General features: G+C 47.8%; 1 pseudogene; it reads left to right on the top strand.

The window, feature by feature from the left end:
• The first annotated feature begins 3,197 nt into the window (after positions 1-3,197).
• LOC149501585 (uncharacterized) lies at positions 3,198-4,679 on the top strand (annotated as a pseudogene).
• Positions 4,680-12,807: the final 8,128 nt, after the last annotated feature.

Raw genomic sequence — 12,807 nt, 5'->3', positions numbered from 1 at the left:
GTCCGCCAGAGCGACGGAAACCGTCCCGACTCCAAGCAGCCATTATATAGCTCAAGGAGCCGGTCCCCCAGGGCACCGAGGGCCAAGGCCAATACCCGGCCGTGGACTCCGTCCGGGCCGGGGGCCGTGTCTTTCGCAGTCATCTTGACAACGGCCACCCGGAGCTCTGCCTCGGTAATACGGGGCACCTCAGCAGGAGCTTGGCCGTCGACGGTGTCAGACGGCCCGCCCATAGCGGGAGGGACAAAACCCTCCCGCTCCTGCGGGAACAACGCCGAAACGATGTCCCGCAGCTACTGGGGCTGGAGACGCTCAGTCATAGAGGGGGCCCACGGGCGCAACTTGCCGCGTACCAATTTGTATGGGCTCCCCCACGGATCCGCTTCGAGCGCCTCCAAGAGTCTCTCCATGTTCTGCTCCTTGGCCCGCCTGATGGCCAGCCGCAGGGCGTCCTTCGCAGCGCGATATTCGCGGTGCAGCCGAGCTTCCTCCTCCGCGAACGCGACGGGCTCGTCGCGCCGCAGGCGGCGGCGACGGCGGTGTCTAGTGCACCGGCGGCTCGCCCGAATGGAGACCGCACGCAGTCTTGCAATTTCGGGCGACCACCAGGGCGACTGTCGCCGTCCAGAGTGCCGAGAGCCGACCCGGGGCATCGAGGCATCACATATGCGGTGCATCGCGCCCCGGAACCATTCGGCCTCGGTTTCCACATCGACAGGTTGTGGGCGCTTGGGCGCCCACGCCGCCACCATAGAGGCCTCCACCAGGAGCTCCCTGTTCAGGAGCTTCAGTGCCCACCTAGGGAATGACCGGGATGCACTCTGCGGGGGGTCAACCCCGCGGGCACCTGCAGCCGGCGTCGGCGCAGGGGCAGAAAGATCGTACCGGATATACCGGTGATCGGACAACGATTCCGCCCCCACCACCACTCTCCAGCCGAGGATGCGCCGTGCGACGGGCGAGCTCGCGAACGTCAAGTCCACGATAGACTCGCCCGTCCACCGCACGCAAGTCGCGATCGAGCCCCTATTAACGATACAGAGACCGACCGCGACCGCCCACTCCTCCAGCAGCCTACCACGAGCGTCCGTGAATGGGGAACCCCAAGCGACAGACTTCGCATTGAAGTCCCCCGCCAGTATCACTGAACGGGGAGCGAGGTGACGAGCGATCACCTCTAGCCCGTCCAGGAACCGCTCGAACTCGACGGTAGGCCGATTCGGAGAAAAGTACACCCCGATCACGACGATATTTTCTAACTGTACCGCGACGATCCCGGGGCCCCTGGTCACCATCGCCAGGGGGGGGACCATCGCGGTTCTTCTGATATGTATGGCCGCCAAGCCATCAACGTCCCCAAACCAACAGTCATCCGCTGGGGGAACGAAGTATGGCTCGGCGACCACAGCCACGTCAATTGACCACTCCGCCATGGTCTGGAGCAACATGTCCTGAGCCCCAGCGGAGTGGTTCAAGTTTCCCTGCAGGAAGCGATAGGTGTGATCCATTAAGACTGAACCACATCCATCGCTCCCTCCCCTACTCCATTGCTCCCGCTATCGGGCGCGAACGCCTCAGCGGGGGACAAAGTGCCGGCCGGTGCTCCCCCGGCCAACCGCTTCTTTTGACGCCGCTTAGCTTGGCGGCGCCGATTTCGTTCTGCATTCTTGCTGGCCGGAGGGCAGGCCTTGCCCCCGGCCCGGTGGTCAGCCTTGCGCCCGGCCGCCGCACATAATAAGCAATGTGGCGCAGCCGAGCACACGGCCGCCTTGTGTCCCGGCTGACCACAGCGAAAGCACAATCCGCTGCGGTCAACCGCACTCGCGCATTTAGCGAGGCAGTGCCCAGTGCTGAAGCATCTGAGGCACCGCCAGGCGCGTGGTTCGAGAAGGCGCACGCGGGCTGCTATCCAGCCCACGCGCAACCTGCCCGGTTCCCCCGACGGTCTCCCGGGCGGAGGAGCAGCCAAGGAGGTGGCCGCCTCTACCGGGCAACGCACCCAAACAGAGCCAGCCCCGGTATAACCGAGGCGCAGCTCGCCTACAGTTATATTCTCCAGGGCGCAGTTGCCCCGGGCGGCAATAGCCGCCGCCACCTCATCCTTAGTGGTGCAGTCGTCCAGGCCGGTCACTCTCAATTCAGCCATTTTGACCGGCCTGTGCACTCGAACCTCCTCCTCAGGCAGAACCGTACGGAGCTTCGCCGCCAGACGCTCCGCGATGCCGGAACTATCGGCACCGGGACACTCTAGTAGCTTGGCCCCATTGGCCGTCAGCCTACAGCGGAGGCCCTCCCCCGCCCCGATCTCGTCTAGATCAATAGCCGCGCGCGCCCGGGAGACTACATCTCCGTATGACACGCCCTTGGCCTCGGCGGCCGGCAGCAGCGTTAAGACCACTGCCGCCGAACGAGGCGCGCGCGACGACTTCTTCTTCGTCTTCTTTTTCTTGGCGGCCACAGGCGCTCGACCCTGTTGGGGAGCAGCCTGAGACGCCGCAGTGGCCGGTGCTCCACCCACTTGGGGAGCTGTCGGTACGGCCCTCTTGGCACCCCGCCGGGCCACCACATTCCACCCCTCGTCCATGTTAGACGGGGGCGGGGGCAGCGGACGGGGTTGAGGCGCTTGCGATGTGCACTTCGCGTTAGCGCCGCCCCCCCGCTTGGCTCTGTCTCGCCCCGGGCCCGCCCTAGTGGCTGGAGCCTGTACGGGGGTGGAGCGGGTCACTGCATCACCCGACACCGCGGCATGTGTAGACGCAGGCCGTTCAGCGTCACTAGCGACAATACGTTTCGCTTCGAGAGCCGCCAGCCCGCCACCCAGCCTTTCCATTACAGCCTGGACGGTGCGATCGATAATCTCGTCCAGGCTGTAGCAATTCGGTTCCGGCAGGCCCACGATCCGTGGCCCCGCGGATCCCTGCTGCCGCTCGACGGCCGTCGCCTCCCTAGACCGCGGCGACGGGAGACGCGAACGCCGCTGTACCGCGCGCGATGGTGGCAGCACGGGCCACGGGTCGCCAGCCGCCGCTGAGGGACAGGGACCCCGAGGGACCCCGGAGACCAGCGGCGACACCGCCGGCACAGATGCCGGAGGAGTCCGCGACCCAGCGGCACGTGGCAACGCGGGCGACGACCTCGTGGCGGCTACCCGCTTGGCAGCAGCAACCCTGCCATCGGGCCGCTGCTGCGCCTGTAGCTGTGCTCGGAGCCTCGAATTCTCCGCCATCAGCTGCACCACCTGGTCATTGGCGGAAGCAACCGAAGGCAGAACCTTCGAGACTCGCGAGACGACTTCCCGCAGCCTGCGGCCAGCAGCTTTGGTTTTGGCACTGGTCGCCGCATACGACTTGACGGTCTTCATGGCCCTGCCTATGACCAAGGCAGGGTCCCGAAGACCGCCCTCCTCCTCTTCTGTCGTCCGCCCGTCCAGCGAGGCGACAGACATCGACGCCGATGACGGCGCCGGTGACGGTGCGCCCTTCCCCCGAGCGGGTCTCCCTTTAGGGGGCGGCATCTCCTCCGCGGCAGAGGCCGAATCGGAGACTACCACCACTTTCTCCGGTGGGGCATCCGTGTCAGAGGACGACGTTTGCCCCTCCCCTTCGCGGGAAGAAAGTCCCCTCGACTTTCTCTTCCGCCTAACTTTCCCTTTCGGGCCAGCCGCCTCACAGTCGCTGACGAGCGCAGAGCGCGTCGAGCCAGCGCTGGCACACCTCGGTTCGACGGGTTTTCCGCTGCCCGTCGCACAGCCCCCTTCATCGTGGCATGCTTTGCCCCCCCCCAGAATACGTGGGGCAGCATGCTCCCACCGAGGTGGAAGCACGGAGGGATTCTCCAACTAGAGTGGTACCCTCCTGGGGTAATTTTTTCGTTAAGTCTGCCATCATTTATTTATTCCTTTATTATTTAACCAGGGGTCGGTCCCCTGGGACGGCCCTCACGACTGGACACCCTCCAGCCACTCATCCCATCACCGGGCACGTCACAGGCTTAGGATTAGGGCATTTTTTATAGAGGTTTGCATCCTCGCGGCCCCTACTAGGCAGCGGCCCCCGCCCCCCACCAAGTGGGGATTACGGTATGGGACAACCCTTGGGACTAGACTCCCTCCAGCCATTCATCCCATCGTCAGGTGTCAAAAACTTGGGATTGGGGCATTTTTTATAGAGGTTCGCATCCTCACGGCTCCTGCTAGGCAGCAGCCCCCGTCCCCTACTCGGTAGGGATTGCGGTGTGCTTCTTCGAAGCCACGCCGGTAAACCGGTACCCCCCTTTGGGGGGCCTTCCCCTGTAGCCGCCAAGAGGCAGCCGGGGACATGGCAACCAGCGACCGGAAGGGAGTGCCCTCCGGTTCACTTCTCATCCACGTGGGGTCTACCATTACTGACAGACCCACACGTCTGACCACGGTGTGGCCACGCCGGCGTACCGGTACCCTCCTCTGGAGGGCCTTCCCCTTTAGCAGCCAAAGAGCTGCCGGGGACATGGCCTAGCATTCAAGAGGGCTCCAGAAGGGAGCCATCTCCCGCTTCACGCACCCTTTGTCCAGCAAAGGTGGGAAAACGGGAACACGGTGTGCAGTCCTCTTTGTTCGCGGCACCCCTGTGCAGACAACGCTGCTCCACGGTATCGGGGTGCACGCTTAAGCCCCACCGCCGCGACAAGGCGAGACCACGTTCGGTGGGGCTGGAATGAATTAGCCGAACTTGATTTTATTTTCAAGCGGCTACGACGTTAATTAGTTTATTAGTTTGTAATTGTTGTAAAAATTGTAACAATACTCGTTTTTAAAAGCCACAATCTAGTATTTTTATGTAGCATAGGTGTTCAGGCAAATTATAAATGGCTCTAGTGAATTATATGCCATCAGTTTTTGGATAATACGTGTCAAGGCGTACAGTGGTCTTCACAATATGAATGTATTGGTCTAGTCGGTCAGAATGGCAAGGTCGATTGCCAGAGTCTAGAACTAATTACTCGAGTCCCTTTAGATTTCAAAGAAACCCGAATTTGGCAATGTGTACCGTTCGGATTAGGATACAAGGTCATACTGCCTGGATGCCGCCGCTGCGGCGGAATCAGAATTATATCTGGAGTACCTGGTTTATTCTATTGTAGAACAAAGCAAAAAAGAAATAAATTTGGTTCAGTTCGGACGAAGATATACTATGTCGTCGTGGCCTAAAGGATAAGACGTCCGGTGCATTCGTGGTGAGCTATGCACCGGTGTTCGAAGCCCAGGTGGATACCAATTTTTTAATGAAATACGTACTCAAGAAATGTTCACGATTGACTTCCACGGTGAAGGAATAACATCGCGTAATAAAAATCAAACCCGCAAAATTATAATTTGCATAATTACTGGTGGTACGATTTCTTGTGAGTCCGCGCGGGTAGGTACCACCACCTTGCCTATTTCTGCCGTGAAGCAGTAATGCGTTTCGGTGGGGGTGAAAGGTGGGGTCTATGCGCTCCAGTAACCACTTAACACCAGGTGGGCTGTAAGCTCGTCCACCCATCTAAGCAATAAAAAAATTGAACCCCTTTTGATGAACATAGTTATTGTATTTATAGTATATTTTAAACGATTTTAATATTAATATTTATAAAACTTGATAAAAATAGATTTCCGCTGAAGGCGGTCTCTGCAATCCAAGCCACCGGTGACTAAGTGCTTCTATCTGAGAAAAAAAAGAAAACCTCCTCACGATGTGTGCCGTGTCAGGAACGCCCGCTATTAATACCAAATATTACCTTAACCTTTGTAGACGGCGGCTTCGCTCTGCCCCTAGCATTGCTGAAGTCCATGGGCGACGGTAACCACTCACCACCAGGTGGGCCGTATGCTCGTCTGCCTGCACGGGCAATAAAAAATAAAATAAAACTCAACTCTTTAGTGAACATTCGTTCGTATATTACAGCTCTGGGAATCTAGAAAGCCTAGCAGAATACAATTTGACACTTGCCCTCTTCACCTTCAGATTAACAAAGAACTTAACCTCGCTGAAAAATGTCTTTGAAATGAGACAATGCGCTATTCCAAAAAAGAAATCCTATAACATTATTGTGAAATTGACGCTGTCTCACTGATTATGTTTACTCCAAGATACTTGTAGGTACATAATATTATACATTAAATACATGGTATGTAGTGCGTGTAATGTTTTCTTTAATGATTTAATGTATCTTTTATGCATTATTTAAAAAAAATATTAGCATTGTGCACTTCTTCTCTATATTCTCTATAACTGTGGAAAATTTCATACTCCTCCGTCCGCACAATTTTCGTAAAAAGGGATACAAGGTTTTTGCTTCACGTATTAATATATAGATTTTGCGGGTTTGATTTTTATTACACGATGTTATTCCTTTACCGCGGAAGTCAATCGTGAACATTTTGTTGAGTACGTATTACATTAGAAAAATTGGTACCCACCTGCGGGATTCGAACACCGGTGCTTCGCTCAACACGAATGCACCGGACGTCTTATCCTTTAGGCCACGACGACTTCGAATTTATTTATGATTTACCAAGACATTGTTGTACATCCGTTTAATGCAAAATTGCATTCCCGATCCTGCGGACAGAATGGAAAGCAGTCGACGTCGCCCAAAACACGTCATCTCGGATCCTCCCAATCCACTAACGGTGCTTCTAGGTACTTCAAGCACCGGTCACCATTCTCGTCGAACCCGTTGCTTGCGACGAAGGGCTCGACGAGTAAATGAACTCTCAGACACAGCCCACTGAGTTTCTCGCCGGATCTTCTCAGTGGGTCGCGATTCCGATCCGGTGGTAGATTCTGCGAAGCACGACTCTTGCTAGGGTTCGTGTTAGCATCGTCGTCAGGTTTGAGCCCCGTGAGCTCACCTACTAGTTGCGGTTACGCTGGAATAGCCTCTCTAGGCTACCAGCATAGGAAGGAAAAAAAAATAAAAATAAAAAGGACACGTCACTAAATTCAAAATAAATAATAATGTTTAAAAAAAGTATTTGTGTCGTAAAAGTATGGGTGTCGTAGAAGGCGACTAAGAGCCAAAGCCAGACCAAAGCCAGACCAAAGCCAATAAAACCTCGGCCCAAGGTCAACAAAAGCATTCCCAAGGAGGGTTGACGTCAGGCAGACGGCCGGTCATAAAAAATTGCCAAAACTTAAAGCAACATGAGAAGGAATAAAAAGAAGAGCACCAGGGCTAGGGCGTCCCCCGCAGGCGACGCGCAGGGGCAGCACCAGGTCTCTGTGGAAAGTGGACGAGTGTGTGTGGAATTTGGGCAGTATGACTGAGAAAGGAAGGGAGCTAGTAGATGTGTTAAAGAGGAGAAAAATAAATATAGCATGTCTGCAAGAGACTAGGTGGAAAGGAGCGAAAGCTAGAGAGATTGGTGAAGGATATAAGCTGTACTATAGTGGAAGTGATGGAAGTAGGAATGGTATGGGAGTAGTGTTAGATAAGAAATGGATAGATTGTGTGAAAGACGGGTAAGAGGGGAGTGAGCGAAGAAATGGTATATGATAAAAGAGTATGGAAGGAGAAAACATGTTGCGCCGACCCCAGGTGACTGGGAGAAGGGCAGGATAATGATGATGATATAGTCTCCAATATAGACTCCGAAATTTCTATATTTTTTTTGTTAATTACTGAGAGAGAGAGAGAATCGAACCCACGACCCTCGGCGCAATAGTCAGAGGCACAACCTACTGCACCATCGATTCATCTGCCACTAGGCAGCTGCATTCGTTTTCAAAGGGATTTTTTTAGACAGCAATTAAGAATTTGAACTTATACCACCAAGTGATGATGTTAATAACACTTTAATCTTTATTTCCGTTAACCATTTAACAAAGCCAAACGTAAAAACCGCTACTCACATACGTAAACCAGTAAAAAAATCCACCAAACGACCGACATTAACCGCTCTCCTAATAAACAAACGATTTTATTACGACAATGAAAATGAAATCCGATACGCCAATATCAATAAACCGCACTCAATAATTACGAAGTGTTTCTGCTAAAGGCTAGTTTAAACGATCGGCGTCAACGACACACGCGCTTATGGACGTATCGTGTGTATTAGTAGCCCAGAGACATCAGCAATTGAATGCCAACACCATTTTCGAAGCTGAACTGGTGGTACTGCTATTATCGTACAACCTCTATATAATACAATTGAAGCCTCAATGCTGTATCTTGAAGTGGATAACAGAATTCATCATGCAACATCCATTGGATGCAATAATCACTTGAAATCAGGTTGTGAGCATATTTGCCTAATGAAAGTAACTAAAAAAAACAAGATTTCGGAATGTCAAATTACAGCTCCCACATTTCAATGGTAGGGCAGGATTTCTTTATGAGTGGATTAAATAGGGTGTTATTGCTACGAAAATATCGAATATTAACTTAAAAATCGAAAAAAAAACCTATGTTTTTAACGTGAATTGTAAACGTGCCTTTACCAAGAATATAGAAAAGCTTGTATACAAACAGATAGATTGTCAATTTATCCATTATTATATTGTTTTGAAATCATTCGCGTCAATCTAAAAATTCAATTTTGCAAAAGCGCTATCCTGTGGATTATGTTAAAATCTTATTCTTTCTCTCGAGTGTTTCATGAGATTCTAATATATTATATTATTTGATTTGTAGATTGGAACCGTCCTTATAACAAAAATTGTGATCGTTGTCGTGAGAGCCATTTTTATGAGATGTGATATTTATAAGTTTTCACTTTTGACTGAAGTCCGCATCTTTCTGTTTTTGTCTAATTTCTTAGAGTACACAGATAATAAAAGTTTTATGTGCTAGCTACAATATTATCTGGCTACAAAGTAGCATTTCCTATAATCGTACTGCTCAGTTTTGTTTACATTTAGACGGTTATTGCACTGCATATTTGTTTATGTACTGTAACAGCTTTATTTCATTTCATACTATGTGTATTATACAATGTATATTCTTATTTATTGTTTTTGTTGTACACTTAATTCCAATCTGCTGTTGCTTTGCCTTTAGTTTGGAAATAATACTTATTAATGCTGCTTGCTTTTAACTATTATTTCTTTTTTAAGTATTATAAAATAAAGAATTATAAAAACAATTTTTTTTTTAATTGCTTAGATGGGTGGACGAGCCCACCTGGTGTTAAGTGGTTACTAGAGCCCATAGACATCTACAACGTAGACGCGCCACCCACCTTGAGATATAAGTTTTAAAGTCTCAGTATACATAGTTACAACGGCTGCCCCACCCTTCAAACCGAAACGCATTACTGCTTCACGGCAGAAATAGGCAGGGCGGTGGTATCTATCCGCGCGGACTCACAAAGTTTAAAGTTTACAGCAAGTTTAAAGCATGACGTTTGGGGAGATCACGAAATAAATAAAATTGCACGATTTTAAACAACTCAACTGAATTTTCATTATGTCCATCAATGTTCAAAGCATAACAGTATAATGATAATATCTTCGTACCGTAATTCTTGAATAATTCTAAATTATTAATATCATATTCTCACGATACGGACAGCTTTGGCGAATTATAAAACGAGCATCACCACACACGAGCATTAGTCCGACAATATGTGAAAATGAAATCCCGCATATTATATCGTAGGGATCCAATAAAGGCCCAAGGGAAACATCTGCGGAAAGAAATTTATTATGTTCACGTATGTCGTGTCGCGGACTTGCCTTAAACATTTTAACCGTAAAAATTTCTGGATAATTTATAATAACTCAGAGAACATTGTATCTGTAAATTTATATTCAAAATCAATTAAAATTTTCATTAACATAAACGGTTTCATCATTTATCATAATTTATAAAATAAAACACTACAAGGGCTTGTATGCATCTGATGAATAGAGGTAGCCTTATTTAAAAGTACCCATACAATTTCAGAAACATTTCAGCCGTATTACTTTATAGTTGTAATTCCAATGAGTCACTCCAAAGTATAGCTCCAAACTAAGGGGAAGATTATTGAAAACCAACCAAAACAATCAATTGCCATAAAAAAAAATACGGTATTGCAAAGAAGTTTACTTTTAAGTTCAAAGAAATTAATATTTAAAATAAATTTCATGTCTAAACTACGTTATTTCAACACAGATTTATGAATATTCGCTTATTATTAAAGATAATTCAAATAGACGTGAAGTAAATCGTTACAGACATCCAAACGAACAAGTTTATTATAATAAGAACCACAAGATTTCTCTCTGAGCAGCCGTCTACAGAGATTTAACATAAAAAGTCACTTACGTTAAGTCGACTTATCGAAGAATCTTCGAGTCTCGTATCTTGATGCATGCAGCGTAAATTGTTCACAGGATTTTCATACTGTTTGTCAACAATTTATTAAATCTCCTTTTGAAAATATCTTCGAATATAATTTCAACAAATTAGCTTACTTATATTAAAATTTAGTAGATATTATACATAGCCGTAAGGTTTTTTGAATGTTAATTCGTAACGGGCTATCGCTATTCCCAATAATTGTGTTGCTCGTGAAAATAAACAAGAAAGTATTAACTATTTAACAAAATATGTTTACCTATGTTTCTAATACACTTTAGGCTAGTAAATATTTTATCATAAAAACGAGATAAGGGAATTTCGCAAATACTAAACCTTGTTTTTATTTGATTTGCGTTAATACAGTTAAAATGAAACACAAAACGGTTATGTGTACTATTTACCCACTCTAACCGGCGCCATCTAGGCGGGCTTCGGACAGTCTGCCGACCGAGAGGGCTGGTGGTCGTGGCGCGGACGACCGCCAGTCCGGCGTCCCGAGGGGGAGGGTGATGGGAGAGATGTGCTCCGCACTAAACGCTTCACTTTCCCCCCTTTGCCTTGTCATGAGTTCTGTCTCATGCGAGGTTTGGACGTTGGTTGTTGAGCGACAGGAGGTTTTAGTCAGTTCGACTCTGACATACCCCGCCCAGTATCCCCAGAAAAGGGCGGAAGTCCGGCGATTTCCTCCTGATCAAAAAAAAAAAGTGTACTATTTGTCAATACGCTCCACTTGTTTTCGGAACGCTGACTTCTTGAAGTATAAATCAACATACTACTATTTGTTCTTAAACATCACAAATGCTTACGTTACGAAAATAGGAATCTATGAAATTCGAAGAAGCCTATGCTAAATCTGAAAACTTGTGAATTTTTAGGGTGACAAAATTTTGACACTCCTATAACATAATTTAAATTTATGTAGAGACCTCGTAATTGGAAAGGTCAGGATAATTAAAGATTAATTAGAACAGTTGGCTTTACTCCATTTAATAGACTGAAACAGTCGCTCACCTAATTAGAGTTGAAATTAAATTAAAGTATCTGATTTGATCGTTTAAGAAACTAAAGAAACTCCTAAACAATTAAGTATAATGAATGGAACAGTTCTTTTTAATGCTTCAGCAAAGTAGATGATCTCATAGTCCATTTGGTGTTTATTAGTCGGTACCAGACCCGAGTATGTACCACCAGATCCGACGAGAAACTCAGTGGCCTGTGTCTGAGGGTTAATTTACTCGTCGAGCCCTTCGTCGCAAGCGACGGTTTCGACGAGAACGGTGACCGGTGCTTGAGGTACCTAAAAGCACCGTTACTGGATCGGGGGGATCCGAAAAGACGTGTTTCGGGCGACGTCGACTGCTTTCCATTCTTTCCGCAGGATCGGGAATGTAGTTACCGGCGGCCACGATGAGAGGGTTCTCGTGTCGTACCGCTTTATCGAAGTGGCGCATCGACACCGACTGCAGATACTTACTGATGAACTCTCAGGTCGTCATGGAGGTCGACGTGCGGGGCAGTTATGCATCTTAATTTGAAGGTAGCATAGTTGTTATACTCTACAACTGAAACCTTTCCGAAATAAGAGTAATAAGCTTTCATTAAAAAGGAATTACATTTATTTCTTTATAGAATTCATAATAGAAATACAGTAGGGTTTATGCATGGTATACGTCTTAGACCTCATTTAACGATGAATTTTGTATTACCCTATATCAGTAACGAAAAATCTCAATAAACTAAAAGCAAGAAAGCACAAATCTTGATAAATTATTTGTAAACGAAATCCTAAAATCCGTGGCTGAAATCCCATCTCCCTAACTTCGTTCAATGACCGCGTCAATAAACCCAATCAAAATGTCCAACTTAACCATTTTAATTGGCGTCGCCTCTCCGAGCCCTAATCTCTGGAAGGGCTGTTAAAAAGATTAATAGAAAGGACAAACCGGTCCCAGTATTTAGTGCTCTCAAGTGATTTTCGTTGCAATCCTTTTTGTCCTTACGTTGAAGTTAACAGCTACAGCCGATTAATTGTATGCCCTTGTTTAACGGTTATTGGCTTGAGCCTTTTTTGGATAGATATAGTGTTATGGCCGATACTTGGGCTTTTGTCCGTGTGTAATTATTTTCGGCGCTCGAGATAATCTTTCAAGTGGGAACGATTAACGGCTTTGTTCTACTGTTTAAATTCCGGTTTGGACAATCCTCATTTTATGAGTATCGAATTATCATTCTTAGTTTTAATTGGATGTTAAGCAAAAGTATTGCCGCACATACAATTGATTATTGTATACAAACAAATGTTTCATGACCTGAATACGGCAGATATTGAAAGGACAAATCCGTGTAGGCATACAATACGCTCTGCCTCGTCGCAATGTCAATCACGTTGTGATGCATGTGAACTCTGACAAGCACTTCTCATCAATTTGGCCACAAACTAAATGAGAATACTGAATAGCTGTTTTACTATTACTATTACTTTAGTTTAGTTAATTTCGT

The sequence above is a fragment of the Bombyx mandarina genome, chromosome 13 (genome assembly GCF_030267445.1).
Source record: "Bombyx mandarina strain Sakado chromosome 13, ASM3026744v2".
Taxonomy (NCBI): Eukaryota; Metazoa; Arthropoda; class Insecta; order Lepidoptera; family Bombycidae; genus Bombyx; species Bombyx mandarina.
This window is presented reverse-complemented; position numbering and strand designations above follow the sequence as displayed.